The sequence below is a fragment of the Plodia interpunctella genome, chromosome 6, assembly GCF_027563975.2.
Source record: "Plodia interpunctella isolate USDA-ARS_2022_Savannah chromosome 6, ilPloInte3.2, whole genome shotgun sequence".
In the NCBI taxonomy this organism is placed as follows: domain Eukaryota; kingdom Metazoa; phylum Arthropoda; class Insecta; order Lepidoptera; family Pyralidae; genus Plodia; species Plodia interpunctella.
Genome location: NC_071299.1, coordinates 11,365,900 through 11,383,927, shown reverse-complemented (window position 1 = coordinate 11,383,927; position 18,028 = coordinate 11,365,900). Strand labels below are relative to the sequence as shown.

General features: G+C 36.6%; 1 long non-coding RNA gene across 1 annotated transcript in view; it reads right to left on the bottom strand.

Moving 5' to 3' along the window:
• Positions 1–639: 639 nt before the first annotated feature.
• The window catches only part of LOC128670716 (uncharacterized), a 47,133-nt gene continuing 29,744 nt past the window's right edge, over positions 640–18,028 (bottom strand). The window contains exons 3-4 of the long non-coding RNA XR_008404789.1: positions 3,734–3,824; positions 640–3,330 (exon numbers count right to left, since the gene is read on the bottom strand). This is a non-coding gene — a long non-coding RNA (uncharacterized LOC128670716). The remainder of the gene's footprint in view (positions 3,331–3,733; positions 3,825–18,028) is intronic.

Sequence of the window (18,028 nt, the reverse complement as noted above, 5' to 3'; positions counted from 1 at the left end):
GAGAGAGATACACACATTACAGAAGTTTACGACGGTTACCAACACATTTATCCCGTCAACGCCAGTCGCTTGTTCCAGTCGCTAGATCTAGACCTGCGCCCGTAATCTAGACCCGCAAAAATCCTCAAAAAAATCGATCTGTGAGCCAAATAAGGCATTGCGAAGGTCATGGCCCATCGATCGGCAGAAAGTGAGACTGCTGCCACTACTAACACCGACCCAGGCTATGCAAGCTGAATTAATCGCGCATATATTTGAATACATTTGAACCCAGTTCGGCGCGGTGTCGTCGGCCCCTTAAGTTTTGTTGCGAGACCGTTTTGTTCCAGTTTTTTCGTGGTTTTTCGACTGAGGTTGATTGTTTGGGTGCTGAAGTATGTACAGGATTAATGTCAGGTGCCCCGTGGCCGGGTGATGCATTGTTAGAATGTTGTGTAGAAATTTGGTATTACAACTTCAAAGGTAGGTCTTTATCATCTAATAAAAATATAGGTTTCGATAGCTGTGAATAGAATATTATTATTCTTTATTGAAATAACAATCACTTATTTAAATTTATAACTTATTTAAAAAAAATTAATCTAATTAGGATAATGTCAATAGGGTCACAAAAATGTAGAAATAATAAAATTAGAAATTTTATATCAATTTTTAAACATTGATATAAAATTTCTGTGTGATTCACAGAATCCGAAATCATGTCATGTAAATACTGAGTTTTCCCTTATTACACTGTGTACAATTTACAATAATAAAATAATTTAAAATTCAATAAATCAAAAGAAAAGAAAATCATCTTGTTTTGATAATTTGAAATCAACTATACGAATCTTTAATATTATACATACTGATTAATTTGTATATTCAATATGTATGTTAAAATAGCGATAAAATAGCAATGAATTATCATACTTTAATAAATTTTGGATCTGTCATACATTCCATAACGTTCAAATGACTGGCGTCGTAAATATATTTTCACCATAGTAAATTTTCTTTAAGACAGGACAGATATATATCAGAGTTTCTATATAATGACGTTGGTCGTAAAAATAATTTAAAATTAGATAATAAGTTTCACAAATAGGAGAAACTTGCATATGAAATGTGATTAAATATGGTGACATCGAAAATATGACACCATAAATATTATGATTTGTGTGACCTCGTCAGTATTAAACTTTCTAAACTTTGTGTTTATCTATACATATAATAAAACTGCAACTGAGCTATGTCTGTACATAGGAGATATTAAAGAAAAAAATAATTATGTAGGGCTAATTAAAAAATGGCTCTTAACATATAACTTAAACAAATTTCTTTAGAATATTTGTCTGTCTTTCTGTCTTTATGTTTGTTCGCGCATCACGTAAAACCTACTAGATGGAATTGGATGAGGTTTTCACAGTTGTATAGCGGATAGTCTAATTTAAAATGTATTGCGATTATTTGCTTAGAATCAGAGATGTTGACAATAATAAGTACGACAGCACGAAACAAAGGCGGGCGAAGCCGGGGGCAAAAGCTAATTTTAAATAAATATGTTAATTTTCCCGAAGCAGATCACATTCCAAATCTGATTGATTGTGTTATTTATTGCTAACACTGGTGTCAGATTTTATTCTAGTCGCCTAAAGGCAAACATTATTATATAAATTAATGAAGTTCCAATTCCTTGCAAGGTATGAAACTAGAAATCTTCATGTTACTCCGGTCAAAGTCTTCTACTCTTTTCCTCCATACTTACGCGCTTAGTTATTTTTAAAGGTTTCATTGTGCCATGATGTCATCCTAATGTGGACCGTTGAGTGTTGACCATTTGATGACCGCCCATTTGATTGTCCATAGCGTAGTGGTTGATGTGGTCTTGAGGTCCATTCTCAGCGCGGGTAAATATTCGTACCTGTATTCACAAATATTTGGTTCTGGGTGTGTTGTGCACTTTCTCCAGTCCATCGGACAAGTTTAGTGTTAGTGGGACCCTGAGTTTTGTCTATATTTGTGTTTGAGTCATCTTCTTAAAAGCTTTCATCTCTCGTTCATTATTTACAGCACAGCTCGATGTATTGACTGTAATATTATATTAATTTATATAATTTTATTCAAAAATGTTCTAGGTAAAACTCTTATACATAGTAATGATGTACAGCTATACTACATATATACTAACTTAACACTGGTGTGATGAATTGTGTACTTATATTCAATTTTCAATCATTTTCACATTTATAGTTTCTATTGGAAACAAAACCATGGTGTTGTGGGGCTTCGCGGACCGCACGCAGTGCTGGTGCGGTGGTGGAGAGCCGCTACAGACAATGCCTCACTTGCTTCAATGTATATCTTGGCCGGATTCGTGCACCTTGTGTGATCTTAACATTGCAAATAATGCGCTGGCCGTGGCAGAATTCTATTCCGAAAAAAATTAAGCTAGCGATATATTATAATGTTGCAAGTTGCAGTTAATACGGTCGACTCGACGAAGAAGAAGAAGTTTGGAAATAAAATTCATATTGTTCAGTGTCTTGGCTGTGAATTAGTTGATATCTGCGGCTTTGCTCGTCTAATCCTTAAAATGTAGTTAAATAATTAACAGTGGATTTTAACGTTACAGAACTATCCGATATTATCCAGAAGTATCGCTTTTATGAGCATTAACAAATAGATAAACATATACCATGTTAACCGCCACGTATTGCTGTGACGATTGCGATGATATTTAGATAACATTCTGATCGTCTCATAGTCGTCAAAACAACGGGCAGTTTTCCGAGCAGCTGCCGGGTAGGGATTGCGCGGCGCATACAAATTGGCGATGGAAAGTCGACCGATTGTCACCCGAGGGCTATTGCTATTCCGAGGCGACACGCAGATGTTCATACATTAGTGAAGGTACAGAGTAAGACAATAACAAGATCATAGTATAAGAATTTCCAGTAGATCGAGTAATACATTTCGATGGCTCCTGCGGCTGAAATGCGTTGAGGCTTTGGTCCGAAAGAATTTTAACTACGAGGTAATTTGGTTTGCAATGTCCTAAACTGGATACAATATATAAATCGATGTCCTCTCTCTCATCAAATGGCATCTAGCTGCCCCAATGTTTGCTGCGCCCTCGCAGGGCGTCACCTGTACTTACATATTATCTATGTAACATCTAACATTTCCACTTGTGACATTGCAATGAATGAATCTGAATCAAATCGGTTTCCCGGTTGCTTCCGTACCCAAAGATCGTTGGAGCTAATTGTTTTCGTGTCCAATAAATAATGGAATATTTTCTTGACCTACTCAAGCTTCCCGGCTTGTTTACAACAATGGTCCACTCTTCTGAAAACGGATATATTTCTAAATTAATATCTGAAAAGTTAAAAGTTAAAAGAATAAAAGTGACAGATAATTAAGACAAAGAAAATTAAGTGTTATAACTGAATTGTTTCACTGCTTGCTGATATAGTATATAGTATATGTCTATAAGTAACATATCGAACAGATAGCGTTAGCGATTGTGTTTCACTAGTATGCACACGGCTAATTGGCTAATCATATTACGCAGATTAATCTAGCAGGTTAGGTTATCGGTCAGATTAAAATATGATATTTTAACAGAAAGTAATGAAACACGCTTTTATTATTATTCGAGCACGGTCAATTCAGTATTATAACCACGTTGTACCACTGTTATTTTTACACTATGTGCCCACTTCACTGCAGCCGTAATGTGTACACGCACCTGGACAACACGCAGCCACATTCGCAGTGCTCCGTGCCAGTCGATGCCATCTGATATTGCCTTTTTAGTCACACCCGTTAGTTTCTTCGACCTGTGGGTTAAATGGACACATTATTGTTGTATTACAACAAATAAACTTAAGTATACAGATAAATAACACAGATGGAGTTATGACCGTATTAACCGATGAACACCAAACGGATTCCTACATAGACATTATTATGCTACTCGTAAGAGTGCCTTTAAAGCTGAGTTTCCTTATAACATAAAAGTTTCCTTAAGCAAAAAGGTGGCACTAGGTAAGTTTTTCACATCTTTGAGTTCCTGGTTTCATTCCCAGCTGCAGCTCAGGGTCAAATCAAATCAAATGATTTATTCAGAAATTAGGCCTTCACAGGTATTTTTTCACGTCATATTGTAAATTAAATGATATTTACCGAAGCTACAAATTACTAGGTTGCCTGACGTCAAACCTCTTTGAGAATGTCTTGGCGGACGGGAATGGTGATCATGCCACGGTGGATCGAAAAGTGGTAAAAAACTACAACATTTTAATATATTATTATGATTAATTATCCAGCAGCTAAGAACTTACGACACTTGTGTGGTCCCGCCCTAGAATAGGACCATACCATATCCCCGTTGATATCGAGACATATGCCTGGTAGCTGATAGGTAACAATAGCATACTCAAGAAGAGCAGACGTCAGGCAGGCAATTATATAATCACAGCCGAATCATCAAACTTTTGAACTTCATTTTTACACTGACCCTGCGTTAAGACGTCACGGCCTTAAATGCAACCACCACGCGACGATGAAAGAGATCCTGCAGCTAAAACCTGGAGGATTTGTACTCTTTGTTATTGCCAAGTTCGAGTGTGTGTGTCTCATGTAAAATGCATAAGCCACGCTCTCACACGGCGACCCTACACTACACGCATGTCGTCTGCAAGTGTGTGGGTGCCCGTGAAACTCTGAAATTCGGATTGCGTTTTTATTATTCAGTACAGAGTCTTGGTGACTTGGCCTACTTGGAGAATGTATAATATATATATAATTATTATTATTTTGATGTATAATATACGAAATAATGGATAGGTATTACCAAAATGTTACAGGCTTTTTCGCGTAACCTTCATCTGAGATTGGGATCATCATCAACAGGAATCTAAGCAAGCCCGAGGCTTGGTTCCATCAGATCAATTTGCTACAGAATAGTGAAAATAAAATATATCAAGTGTTTGTATAAAGGACAACTAGTAGAAATAATGTTTGACATGCATAATAAAACCATTTAAACAAGAATCATGTCAACAAACTAAATAAAAGCTGTAATAAATAATAGGCATCGAATATTGTCGAACACATAGTTTGCAGACTCTTTACATTAATCTTAGGAATTTTTTGATACGATCCAAATGGAGGCGATTCGACGCGTGACGCCGTGTTCCTCTGGATGTATCTCCATTTCTCTGAAACTCTGTTAACTGTTTCAATTAACATAACCATTTAGATAAGAATATTGTTAAGAACCTTTGCTAAAGTTCTTATCCATTATTTCGCCCGCATGCAAGGTACTAATATAATCCTTATTATTATTAGAAGAACGCTTGATGGCTGAAGAAGAAACCGAGAAAACGCTCAAATTAGAGAGAGACAAGGAACTAACGTGCCGCTTATATCGTTACCAGGAAGTGGATAAATTATAAACAAAAACAATACGTTCCATAATGTATCGTGACAAAATAGGTACATCCTTACCGGGAAGGAAGCGTTGCAGTTAAGTACTTAAAAAGTTGAAAAAAAGGTAAAAAAACACCTATAAATAAACAGTACTGAATTTCGGGAAGGAACTATTGCAGTTTTGTGTTGAGCAAGCGGTTCGCATCATTTACTAATAGCTGTGAAAACGCGGGCCAAGTCACGCAATTTCGAACTGTATGCATGGATATTTTTTTATTACTCATTTAGCATGCGAATGAGTTAGCAACGGCGTGATAAAAAACATTATTATTTGCATCGATTAAATGATAAAAAGTTACATTAAGTTATTCGTTTGGTTTATAAGTATAGTTTGTTCTAAACTATCAGCCATATGACTTGAGAAAAAACGATATTTCCATCGACTAAAAATAGTGTCGTCAAAATTCGTGTATGACAGAGGAAAATAATAATTGACGAACTAGTTATCTACTATTTTATTGTTACAATACAAAGTAAATTTCAACTTTTGATGATCGCAAATTTCAATACAAATCCTTCCAAAAGGGTTTCTTGCAAAAATTCATATAAAATTTTTAACTTGTACCAGTGTTTAAACGTATTTGTTTCGTCTCACGACGTCATGGGCTTTAGATATCTCTGTTTGGGTGCACGCTGCAGCCTGATTATCATTCTGGCGCGGCGACAAAAATACGTGTCTTGGCTGATTTGTACCCAGCGATGCTTGCCCCTTGTGTCCGGGACTCAACGGAACATGGAACATGTTTTTGATGAATTCATTAATGATTCATAGAGAGATTTTGAAGATTCGGCTATGATTTTACAACAGGTAACCTGGCTGTCGTCAGCCCTCTTTGAGAATGTTATTGATTCGATTTTGAAACGACAATTGCTTCGTCTACGAACCATTCACCGACAGAATAGAGGAGACATTCTGTCGGCGAATCGTTCGTAGATGAAGGGTTCTGTCGTTCAAACGCCCGATGTCGAACCATTCTGTCGACAAAACGTTTGTAGACGAAGCATTTGTCCGTGAACCGTTTCATTCTCCATTGATCCCCATCAGCTGCCAAACTACGTGTCCTTTAGTCGCCTCATACTACCATTTGAGGATATGGAGTAGTTTCATTATAGAACCAGTAACTGTCTGTCATATTGCAATAATTAAAAAAGAAGGGTGGGTTGTACTGTCAACTTTGGCTTCAACTTTAACCTGTGCAGAACAAAGAAAAATACTCAATTTTACTTAATCGTCGTTGGCACGTTAAAGTTAACGTAAACATTGACTGGTGCAAGTCGGGCTAAGTAAATGTAGTTTTGATATATTGTAACTGCATACAACACGAAAGCACATTCCTTTACAATATCTAATAATCTGAATAAACATCTAGTATTTATCTAGCCGTAAGGGAGGGTGTACTAGATGTGGAGGGGGTGAGGGGGAGGGGGGGTGGGTTAATGAACCTGGGGATGCTACGGCGGACGTTTCGCAATAATATTAGTTCAGCCCAATATTCGCTGGTAAGCGAAATGTAAAATTTGTAGAAATATTACTTGTTTATTGAGTTTGGGAAAATGTTATCGCAAAATGTTCTTTAATTTCGAAATTATACAGTTTGCCTGGAAAAATGTTGTGCAGTCATGTGAAATATCTGTGAGGAAACAAAAAAAAATGGATGAACGCCATGTTGTAAACGAGTCGTGATCATTACCTGGAATGAAACACACACAACGACTTTATTGGCACATGGAGTGGTTTGCCATTGCCTTCTCCATTTTAAACACAAGAATCAACCAGTGTGCAGGTTCCTCACGATGTTTTCTTACACCGAAAACAAATGGGGGTCGATGAAAACTACTATAGGTACATGGACACGATTAGGATTCGAAACAAGGACCTTTAAGGTTCACAGGCGCGTCTTAACTACACCACCACGGTCTTCATCGAACCTCGAATCACTCATAAGCAATTAATTAAGAAGATTTCCCCATTTTCAATCGTAATCTTCAGAATCAGGAGCAAAGCCAGCGCTCCTGGCATACCAAACAGCCGCTCAGTGCAATCAAACGTTACCGCGCACATTTGTCTGTCGGCAAATCCAATTAACATAAAACTGAGACAATAAAATCTTTTCCGAATTCCAATATTGCCTATAAATGTGTCTAATGGAAACGAAAAGGACTGGGAACGATTGTTAGGGGATCGCGTGTGGTTCCGCCCTGGAATATGACCACTCTATATCTTACCGTTAATGTCGTATGAGGCGACTAAGGAACTCGAAGCCTTATGAGCTTATCAGGCGTTAATGCTATGGTGAAGTATACTTATATAATGTGTGTGTAATGTATAATAGGCTATATGGAGTGGAAGGAGACGACATTCTGCGCCGACTTCAGTTGAATGGGAAAACGTAAGACAAGTGAATGTAGTCTAAAGGTAATAATAGCATTCCCAAAGCGTCTTGTTTGTCTTATGATTTGTTATCAAAATATTCTGTGATGTTGTGTTCTTTACTAGACTTTCTTCAGTTTTATTTTTCATATTTAATACATTGAACCCTATCCATAACCCCACAAAATACAAACATTTCAATCGGAGCAATTACTCGTCAAAGGCGTACACTTGAATGCTGATTAAACGATCGCAGCAGACAATATTGACAAAACGCAGGCTGCGCTTACGCAAGCAAATTTACTGAATATCGCTCCATTCAGACGTCACCCATACAGCATTGTATGGCAGTCTCAGACGCTTCTAGTAGCATTTCAGCTTTTATGGCCTTGGCCGTGCTAAAAATTAAGAATGGTTGTATTGCATTGGGGTTATTTAGGTTCTTATACCGCTAAAATGTAGTAAGAGTTCCGTCCGTGATTTTAATAAATTCTGTACTTACAATGAATGTTGAGCTACGATAGGTTGTATGAGAAAGTGATATGAAAAGGTACATAACTTTTCAAAATATATAAAACAATTTATGGGCGATGTTCCTTGATATAGAAAAAATTGTGATGATACCAGGATCTGAATAAGTATAAAAAACAAAACGGTTATCTATGAATCTAATATTATTATTCTATTCAACTCAATAAGCATGAGAATAAAAATAAACATGAATATAGGTGGGTATGTGTATCCAATACCGATGCCAGGAATAAAAATATTCGACAAAATTTCCACGAATATTTGTAAACAAACAGGAGTATTTTTTTAGTTGTGTAGTGTAAGCAAAGCGATCGTTAAAAATACAAGCTCACAACGAACGTTAAACGGGATAAACAGACAGACGAAAATATTATCGGAAATTCAAAGAACAATACCGAGCTAACCATTAAAATAAAAGTGGAATAATAAATGAAGCTGGGATTAAAAATAAAAACGTAGGCGCGGATGCATAGAAATTCCCGTCTAGGCACGGACCAATCAAAATTCTTCGTCAATTAAGTGAGATCCAGCTAAAGAAAATTGGGGGGAAGCGAGGGTGGCATCGAGTAGGGATGCGATTCTATCGATAGTTTCAGAGAGTCTGCTTCACTGTGGAGAGTTGTCTCCAGCTTGTTTGTTTTGAGTGTTATTTTCAGTTTCCATTCTACGGGTATTAAAATTTTACGTTTGAAACATTGTAGCTAGACATTTGTTAATAACTGTTTGTCTGTCTGTCCCTACTGCCCCATATTCTGCTCTATGAAGGACTTGCTCTACGAAGCCAATAACAAAGCGATTAATATGGCATATACTGGTGGAACACCGTCTGAATAGCCATTCCGACTCGACAAGAGCAAGAAGAATTTCAATAAATATAAAATAAAACATATATAAAATATAAAAAAAAAGTTTATAAAGCAATACTGAATTTTTTGTACCGAGATAAGCTATTCTGGTATAGGAAACACAAAATAACCTCGCAAATACTACAACAAATATAATTCATTTTGAAAGCACATTTAACAAATAACGTGCAAAATTTTTCACGATGTTTCATTTACAGAAATCACTATTACAGCTTTTACGGGCATTCAAAGTCATAATTCTTCAGTTGTTCTGCATTTGACAAATGGTGGTAATAAATTCCGAATCGATACACAAGGCGGCGTTATCGCATCACTCAACTGATATGAAAGTCATGAAAGCAAAGTTTTCCTGTTCTGTGCCATTCGTAAATAGATTTTATTTATCACTATACAAACGCACGTAAATTTATGTGCGATCGTACAGTTTATTTGCGTCACATAACTTATATGAAGGATCCATAACAGAGGACGTTAAACTTTTACGGAACAAGCTATGATAATGCAATGATTCTAGTAACTTGTAAATCTGCATATACATGTAAAAAAATGTGAATTAACTAGTACTTCTGAGTCTAGTCTAAGAGCTTGTCTCATCGATTGCTGATAAAGTATCTGATAGCCTATATGTAACATCGAACACATAGGGTGAGAATTTGTGTTTCATAAGTGTTGGGTAGTGACAAACAACTTCAGGCAGATTTATTTACCATCTTTCAGAAAGTTTATCTGTCAGATTACAATACGATATTTTATTAGAAAGTAGTGAAACATGCGCTTTAAAGTCTGTCAAAATACACACACATATCAATCCGTCCGAAAAACTAAAACATTTTCAAGAAGAAGTTCCGAAGTTGTTGAATCACTTTATCACAAAACTGGTCCTCGCAACCAAATACACTGTGATATTATGCGCAAAGTGCTCCAAGGCTCATTTAGCCTAAACGTTACATCTTTGATACCCCAACGACCCTTTGCAATCGTGTATTAATAATAGAGAACTCATCCCTTCCGGACATTACGTTATTTTGAAGAATTTTCACGGAATTAAAAAGAAACATGACATAATTGTTAAACATAACATAACTATGAAATCAAAACTACTAAATTGGGAAGGTTTATTTGTAAAAATACCTCATGATAATCAGTAACTCCCAAAACGCTCATATGTGCCCGAAATTAATCGGGTAAACAAAACGCAGATTACATCAACATTACTATTACTGAAAGCAACGCAAACCTTGTGAATGGGTACCGCACGCTCCAAACAAAACAAATGAACCAAACGAAAAAGTTAAAAAGCACGCGAAAGGACCATTACAAAATAACTCCACCGTGTACCGAGTGATTCGATTTAGCCAACGCAAATAGGAGAAGCGGCTGACATAAAATCAATCGGTGGGCACGCGACGCTTAACACCGAAATAATGTAAATTATTACTCGTAAAAGTGTCATTTTCGACGTACACGTGACGTCACAGGCAGGCAACGACGCGCCGCAAACTTCACTAATAAAACACAAAACGCAACCTTAAACAATTGTATGTAGAATACAATTTTGCGTGGAAAGTTTATAGCTACCAGTTACGGTGGAATCGTTTTTGCTCAAACTGCCCTCGCTTTGTTATCTTTGTCATCATTTAGACGTATTTGCATGTCTACCATATCACGGCTACTACGAGCTGAATTAGAGACACTAGCTTTACAGATAAATTGTGGTTATACAATGTACCTATGAGTAAACTATCATGTTGTGACTGACTGTGTTAAAGATTCAGATATATCACAGTATTTTCAGTTGAAATTCGTGCGTTAGAAATTTTATGTAAAATTCTAATAGGTTAGGCAAATAACACGATTCAAACTGTGAAAACATTTCGTGTTAAGCTTTCAACAAACTCTTTTGAAACAAGTTTTGGAAGAAATAAAAAAATATATATTCAGGTGGATTTTGTTATTTGAATTTCTTTAATATTATTTATTACTGTGATTTGATGTAGTATTGTCACAAATAGTAAAATCTCTATCTATCATTGGAGGTTAGTTAAGGCCTTCCCAGAGCATCTTTAGCAAGTCTTCAACGCTTTAGACGTAGAACCTTTACCAGGGACGTAGTCGCATCAACTTCCAAATTCGTATTTAAAATGGGACAAAAGCCTGTCAGGGCAGTAAACCTCAAACGTGCGTGTGTTTGTGCTCATCTGTACGAGGGTGGAGGCACACCAGTCCACGGAGACGATCATTTACATACGGCGGGGTGAGCGGGACGCGAGAGGGACCGCGGCCCTTGGGACGCCGCGACGCCCGGGATCGCCCGCGATAGACAGAGACCACTATATTATTATCCTGAGCTAAAAAAACGAAAAGTGGGCGGGGGATTACATTATAGTAGCGAAAGTAATCGATATTCTGTTTTAGTACGAGGTTGTTAGACCTGTGCAGTACTGCAGCCTAAATATGGCTAGGTCACGGAAGCCAGGTATTTTTATGTCGAGTTAAGAAGATTGCTATGAAAGGGTTCGCTTTGTGGAGCCTTCTGGATTTAGTGACATCATAAACAAGCTTCGCTTTTATTACTTCGGTTTATGGGGGGAGAATGGACGCCTAAGTAAGCACGATGCGAAAGACATTTGCCTTGCGTTTTCAGATGTTTACAGTTGCTTGGAGATGGATGCTTTAGGAAAATTGTCTGCGATCAACGTAACGTCGTGCTCTTTCGAACATTGTCAGTTATTTATGTACTTATATCGTGATTATTCTATTCTGAAAATTGATCCTTCATTTTGATAATCGGAGCTGGGTGGAATTAGCTGAAGCGGTGGTTGTGTAATGGTTACAACTATGGATCGGAAGGCCTCAGGTTCGAATCCTACTCGTGTCATATTATGAGTTTGTATACCTGACTCATGTATAGTAGCTTTCATTACCCACCACTGGTTGATTATTAACTTGTATGTGAAATGAAGAAGGAAATCGATGACCACGACCTTCAGCCATGAGGGATTACGACTATGAAGAAGCTCTTTAGCTCTGCGAATGTTTGAACAAAAATTATTGTACTATTTAAAGTTATATTTACTAACATACCGATAGTATTATTCATAAACATAATTTCTTCTATCATTAAAGGAAAGGATTGTGTTTGTACCCAAAGTTACAGGTTGCTGAGATAAGTACGTAACTTATTTATTACCATCCTGTATATAGCTCATTTTGTCGCTATATCATTTTTATATCATTTTACGTCACGTACAACAAACAAATTCAAGCAAGCAAAATTGCGGGCTAAAAAGGTGCTAGTTTTGGAAGTAAACAAAAACTTTTATCGAATAAACTCTGAACTAAGTTCAAGTAACATTGAAGAACTCATATTTTTGGAAACTTTTGATAGACGACGCGCCCCGAGCCGTAAGGTGCGGACATAAAGAGAGATCTTAAGGGACATTATTTAGGGCCGGAAGGGATGAGTTCTGTATTATTAAAACACGATTCCAAAGGGTCAATGGAGTATCAAAGATGCAACATTTAGGCTAAATGAGCCGTGGGGCATTTTACGCATAATTTCTCGGCGCGTTTGGGCGTGAGGTCCAGTTTGGTGACAAACTGGACGATGGGCTGATAAACGATTTTGATTTTATAGCTTCCCTTGCTGGAAATTTCCATTTTCAGTTGTAGGAGTGGAGTGGTTAGGTATATTTTATCTATTTTATTGACATCTGTTATGGTTAAAACTTTGATTTATCTAAGAGAAAAATTTAAAATGAATAAGGTTGTTAAGTGTGTTTTGATTTCACTCACAAAGAGATATCAACATTTTAAAATTATTTTGTTGAAATGTTTTTTGCGATAGTTGTCAACTAAATCACAAAGAAAAAAATCGTATAAAAAGCAGGTGAGTAAAGTCGCAGTTAATGCTAGGGCATGCAGACAGCGTGGCGATAAGGGCGTGGACACACGCGCGCCCAATTAAGATCTTCATTAGGCGCCTTCCGCGAATGCTCCCGCGCTGTATCGCGCGCTTTTTGTCAGAGATTACTACGGGAAATTAAATAGGTATTCGAGTTTGTATCTTGAAGAGTTCAAGCTGGGTGTTCTGTGGTTAGTAATATAGAATAAATTATTATTTTTGTAAAAGCCAATTTACCAATTTACCAATTATTAGTTTTTACATTTTAGCACGGAAACGAAGGTCATGAAACTTTGCAGGATACCAAGTCAAACAAGTGAATAAAATAAATCTTCCTACAATAAAGTCGAAGAAGCGGCTTAAATATTGAGGGTTGTGAAACAGGCAAAATTACTGGCACTGGCGGGCCAACATTTTTAGGTAATCTTTCAAAAAACATGCAATTACATAGAAACGTACCGCATATCTATTAAATATATTTCCTGCAACAGTACGGAGTTATGTTAGTAAATTCTGCAGATATGAGCCCCGAACTAGCGCTGCTGTGTAAATCTACAAGTACAGACGGGTAGACAAGTGATGCATGTTTGCTAATTTTCATTACCCACGCACATTAAGTAGTATATAGCGTTATTCTTTTCAATTTTCTTAACATTACAAAGTATACTTTGCAATTTTACTATGGTTTTTGGAATAAAGTAGTTATAACACAAATAAAATAGGGTAGATGATAAAAGAGGAGGCGAGTATTAACATCATCATCATTTGCCTTACCTTGTCCCATCATCTCGGGTCGGCACAAAATATCGGTTCTCTCCACAATTTTCTATCTTTTGCTATATTTGGATCCACTCCCAGTAACCCCATGGAAGGAAGAGATGGAAGGATTGTGTCAATCCTCCCTGACACAATCCTTCCATCTCTTCCTAGGCCTTCCCCGTCCTCTATATCCATGTACCTTCCTACTTAAAGCTTTCCTCAGTAAATGATTCTCTTCTCTCCTCATCACGTGTCCAAACCAACACAGTATTGTTAATTTAAATACAAGAGGTTGAAATAATATGTTATGAAAATCAAGACTTCTGTTCCCGATAGTCTCAGCTAGTTTATCATACTCTGGCACGGGTGAGCGACGATTGTAATGTAAAGCCGAGTGGAGCCGGGTGACGAACACAAACTACCACACCTAATATTGATTTGGACTTTTGTTTTGGTGTGAACTCAGTGATGCAGGAACTAATCGGTTAGATACAAACTGTGCAAGATTTTGTTTGAGACAAGCAACATAATTCTGTTTATTTTACAATGCTCTTCAGAATGTCAGGATATTTTCCACCCACGGCTAATTATGGATCTGTATTTTTACGCCATTTTACTCTGTCCTCTGCTATTCTAACCTAAGTATTTTTTTTAAGACTTTGATTATATGTCGTCCGCCATTTTAGATATTCTGCGATGACAGATCGTAGGACACGTTTCCCCTTCTCTGGACTTCACCTACCGTATAGTACTAATATAAAATGTTTGCTCAATATTTATGTATTAGTTTATAATGATCATAGACTTTTATACTGCATTTAAAGTACCTTGTAAATGTAATGGAGAAAGAATTTTTGAAATCGCTTCGGTAATTTCGGTGAACCTCAAACATACAAACTCACAGAGTCACAAACGCTTACCTCTTTATAATAATAGTATAGATCTATTTGTACTGTGTGGTTCGATCGAAACTGAAGATTCTTGGATCGATGGGAACGAGTGCGGATCGGAAGCATCGCGGGCCTGATGCTCAGGCTCAGAGTTTTTACTGGCCAGCTCAGACACACGCCCAAGATGTGGGAAGAATTGACGCGGCTTTACTTTAATACGTCCACAAAACTTTTTCCAACTCAATAATTTATTTGCTTGTTTTCGATTATTGATTAACTCCCGACGCAAAAAGTTGTGTGCTATAAGTTTGATCGCTAAATGTATCTGTCTGTCTATGTTCGTGGCACCGTAGCTCATCAAAGGGCGAACCGATTTGTATGCGGTTTTTTATGTTCATTATCATTAGTGTACAGTACAGTTTGTAAGTGGAATTAATGATCTAACAGTTAAATACCTGATCATTCAGATAATGATATGTGTTCTTTGGTCGTTTTTGTTAAATGTTATTTTGATTATCACAAAATGGGTCAGGTGTTAGCCATATTTATCATCAAATTGGTGACATCATACAACAGTCTTAAAGCCAAGTTTGAAACAGAACTAGATCCAAATATGCACATCACCAATTCTGGTGACTTGGTCACCCGGTAGCAGCGGGACCTTCGGAGGCTAAACTTGGTGACAGATAATGAATGATTAGCTAATGACTCCTGAATTTTAATTTAGGCGCTATATTTGATTGACTGGATTTTTTTTAATGATTTGAATATCGTCAAATATCTAAAGCTAGTCAACAGTAAGAATGTTAAATTTAATGTAATGTTTTTAATAAAATATTGATCAAGTGTAAAAATATCTTACTAGTTGAGAACGATTCCGAAAAAACAATAATTGTATTATTCCTGTTTTTCGGAAACTGAACTTAACTCGTAAGTCGGCAAACCAGTTAAATATTTAACCATCATTATGTACGGGTAACAAATAAATAAATATATTTGAAGACTAAGGGACTTGTGTTATGGGATACAAGTCAACGATACTATATTTTATAACAAATGCATATATAGATAAACATCCCGGGCCTATGAGAAAACGATAATTTTCCATCGTGAGCCGAAAAGGAATCGAAGCCGGGACCGCAGCGCCACCGAGGTGAGGGCTTCTCAATATAGTGTGAAGCCTCATCCGTTTTTTCTACTCCTCGCGACCAAAGACAATGAACGGGCCACACCGCGTCACTCCTTAAACCTTTTCGCCTTATTTCACTAGCCTTCCTTTTGTTTCGAGGGCATTTCTTTATTTTGTTGCGATCTTATTATTTCGCTACCGTTGGCCGCATCGCAAGTTTGCTATAGACTTAGCAAGCAGGAGACATGTCACAATTAATAAAAATAAAGGCTGAAGTTTACTAATAAATATTAACTACATTATATTATATAGTTAGTCCAACGAGTTTTAATCTTAGCCATAAATTATATGACATTCAATTGGGCAATTAAAATTTTGCTATCTGTTTAAAAAATCATACTTTGAGTAACCAACTGTTTTTTTATAACCAACATAAAATATAATGTTCCATTAATTTATTTCTTCTATATTTATTATAAATATCACATAATTTATTTCATACGCTTTAATATTTGTTTTTAACCAGCCAAAGATGGCTAACCTAATTTGTTTTTGCTTTTTTAAAAATAAAAATCTTATAATCTTTTCATTTCATCTGCCTCAAGTCCAAAACGTATACAAAACTTGCATTTATTTGACAATATTTCCGCCTGAGCGTAAGTCTGTGCGAGCTCGCTTCGTTTTTGTTCGCATTGGCGATCCGAGGAATGAAGTAGTACTGCGCAGGTATTGTGTGTTTACTTGTCTCTTTTTGCACGTCAACTTTTTGTTCGGAAGCTTGTTTTGCTCTATGTGTGTTATGCAATGTATGAGTCAGTTGGAGATGTAAGAATTCATTTGTCAAGTTAGGGGACACTTTTAATAATTATAATCTTGGATAGTTTTTTATATTGCTAAGCAAATAGGCATACGGACCACCTGATGGGAAGTGGTCACCGCAGCCTAGGGGTGTCTCACGCATCCAATTTGTGGCCTAGGGTCTTTTGCTATAATACCCTGTAATTATAATAAGCAGTAGCTTCTCGTTTCCCTTACTCTCTCGTTCTCTAGCTCTGAATCCTACAAAAGAGACTGTAATATTGCTAAGGGAATTCAGAAAAATGACACTTACAAAGTGTAGATGACCTCTAATTATATATAAAATCATCTACATATTTCAACTGGCTTATATATTTCAACTAAGTGTTTAATGGATAAAGTTCTGTGGTTGAATGTTTCTCTCTTTTTTTTTTCTTAGCTTCAGAGATATCGTCTTCAAAATTACACTCTTTTCTAAACAAACGTAAGTGAAAGGCAAATTGAGTGTCAATAACATAGTTATTTATTATTTTTGTCTTGCTTATCATTATTTAAGCAATAAAATATTGGACATTGTTCCTGAAATTTACAAGTTGCTAAATTAGCTTTAGATTAAAATCTCTTTATAAACAACCTAGCGACATGTACAGCGGTATATTAACCAACAAGCATACGCCATTTTAGGCTTTGGGCTAATGAAGTGAAACATGCGCGTGCGCGGTAATCAGAGGCGCAGGCGCCGCGACACCAAGTTGCTTTTAGCGGCGTGCCACCTTTAGGGCAAGTACATAGCTTTTTCAAATTCTTCTAGACTAATATCTATATATTTATATATGAATAGGAGTATGGTACCAGAGCTCGTTGAGTTGCGAGTGCTTCTGTCCAAGAATAGGACCTCTAAATATCCCATGGATGTCGACAGAAATTTTAGCTTTATTTACACTGGCCCAGGGCTTAGCGACACCTAGCCCCGATCGCAACTCTTCGACAACAAGATTGATAACCACCGGGAATACGAGTACGTCGAGATGAAACACTGAGCCAACCGTATACTAGACTCTATTTTTGGATTCTTCTTATAGTCTTTAATAATAGCTTAGTTTTTAGTAGTCTTCCCCATGAATGTGGCTATCACAAACATAAATATTTTCCAAATAATCTTGTACACGATTCAATGAAACAAACTCTTTAGTTCAGATATAATTCATATAACTGAAATTATATCTAGTGGGGCGAGGAACATAGGTTCAATATTTTGATGTTATTAATATAAGCAGCAACAAAATTAAATTTATTGGTATT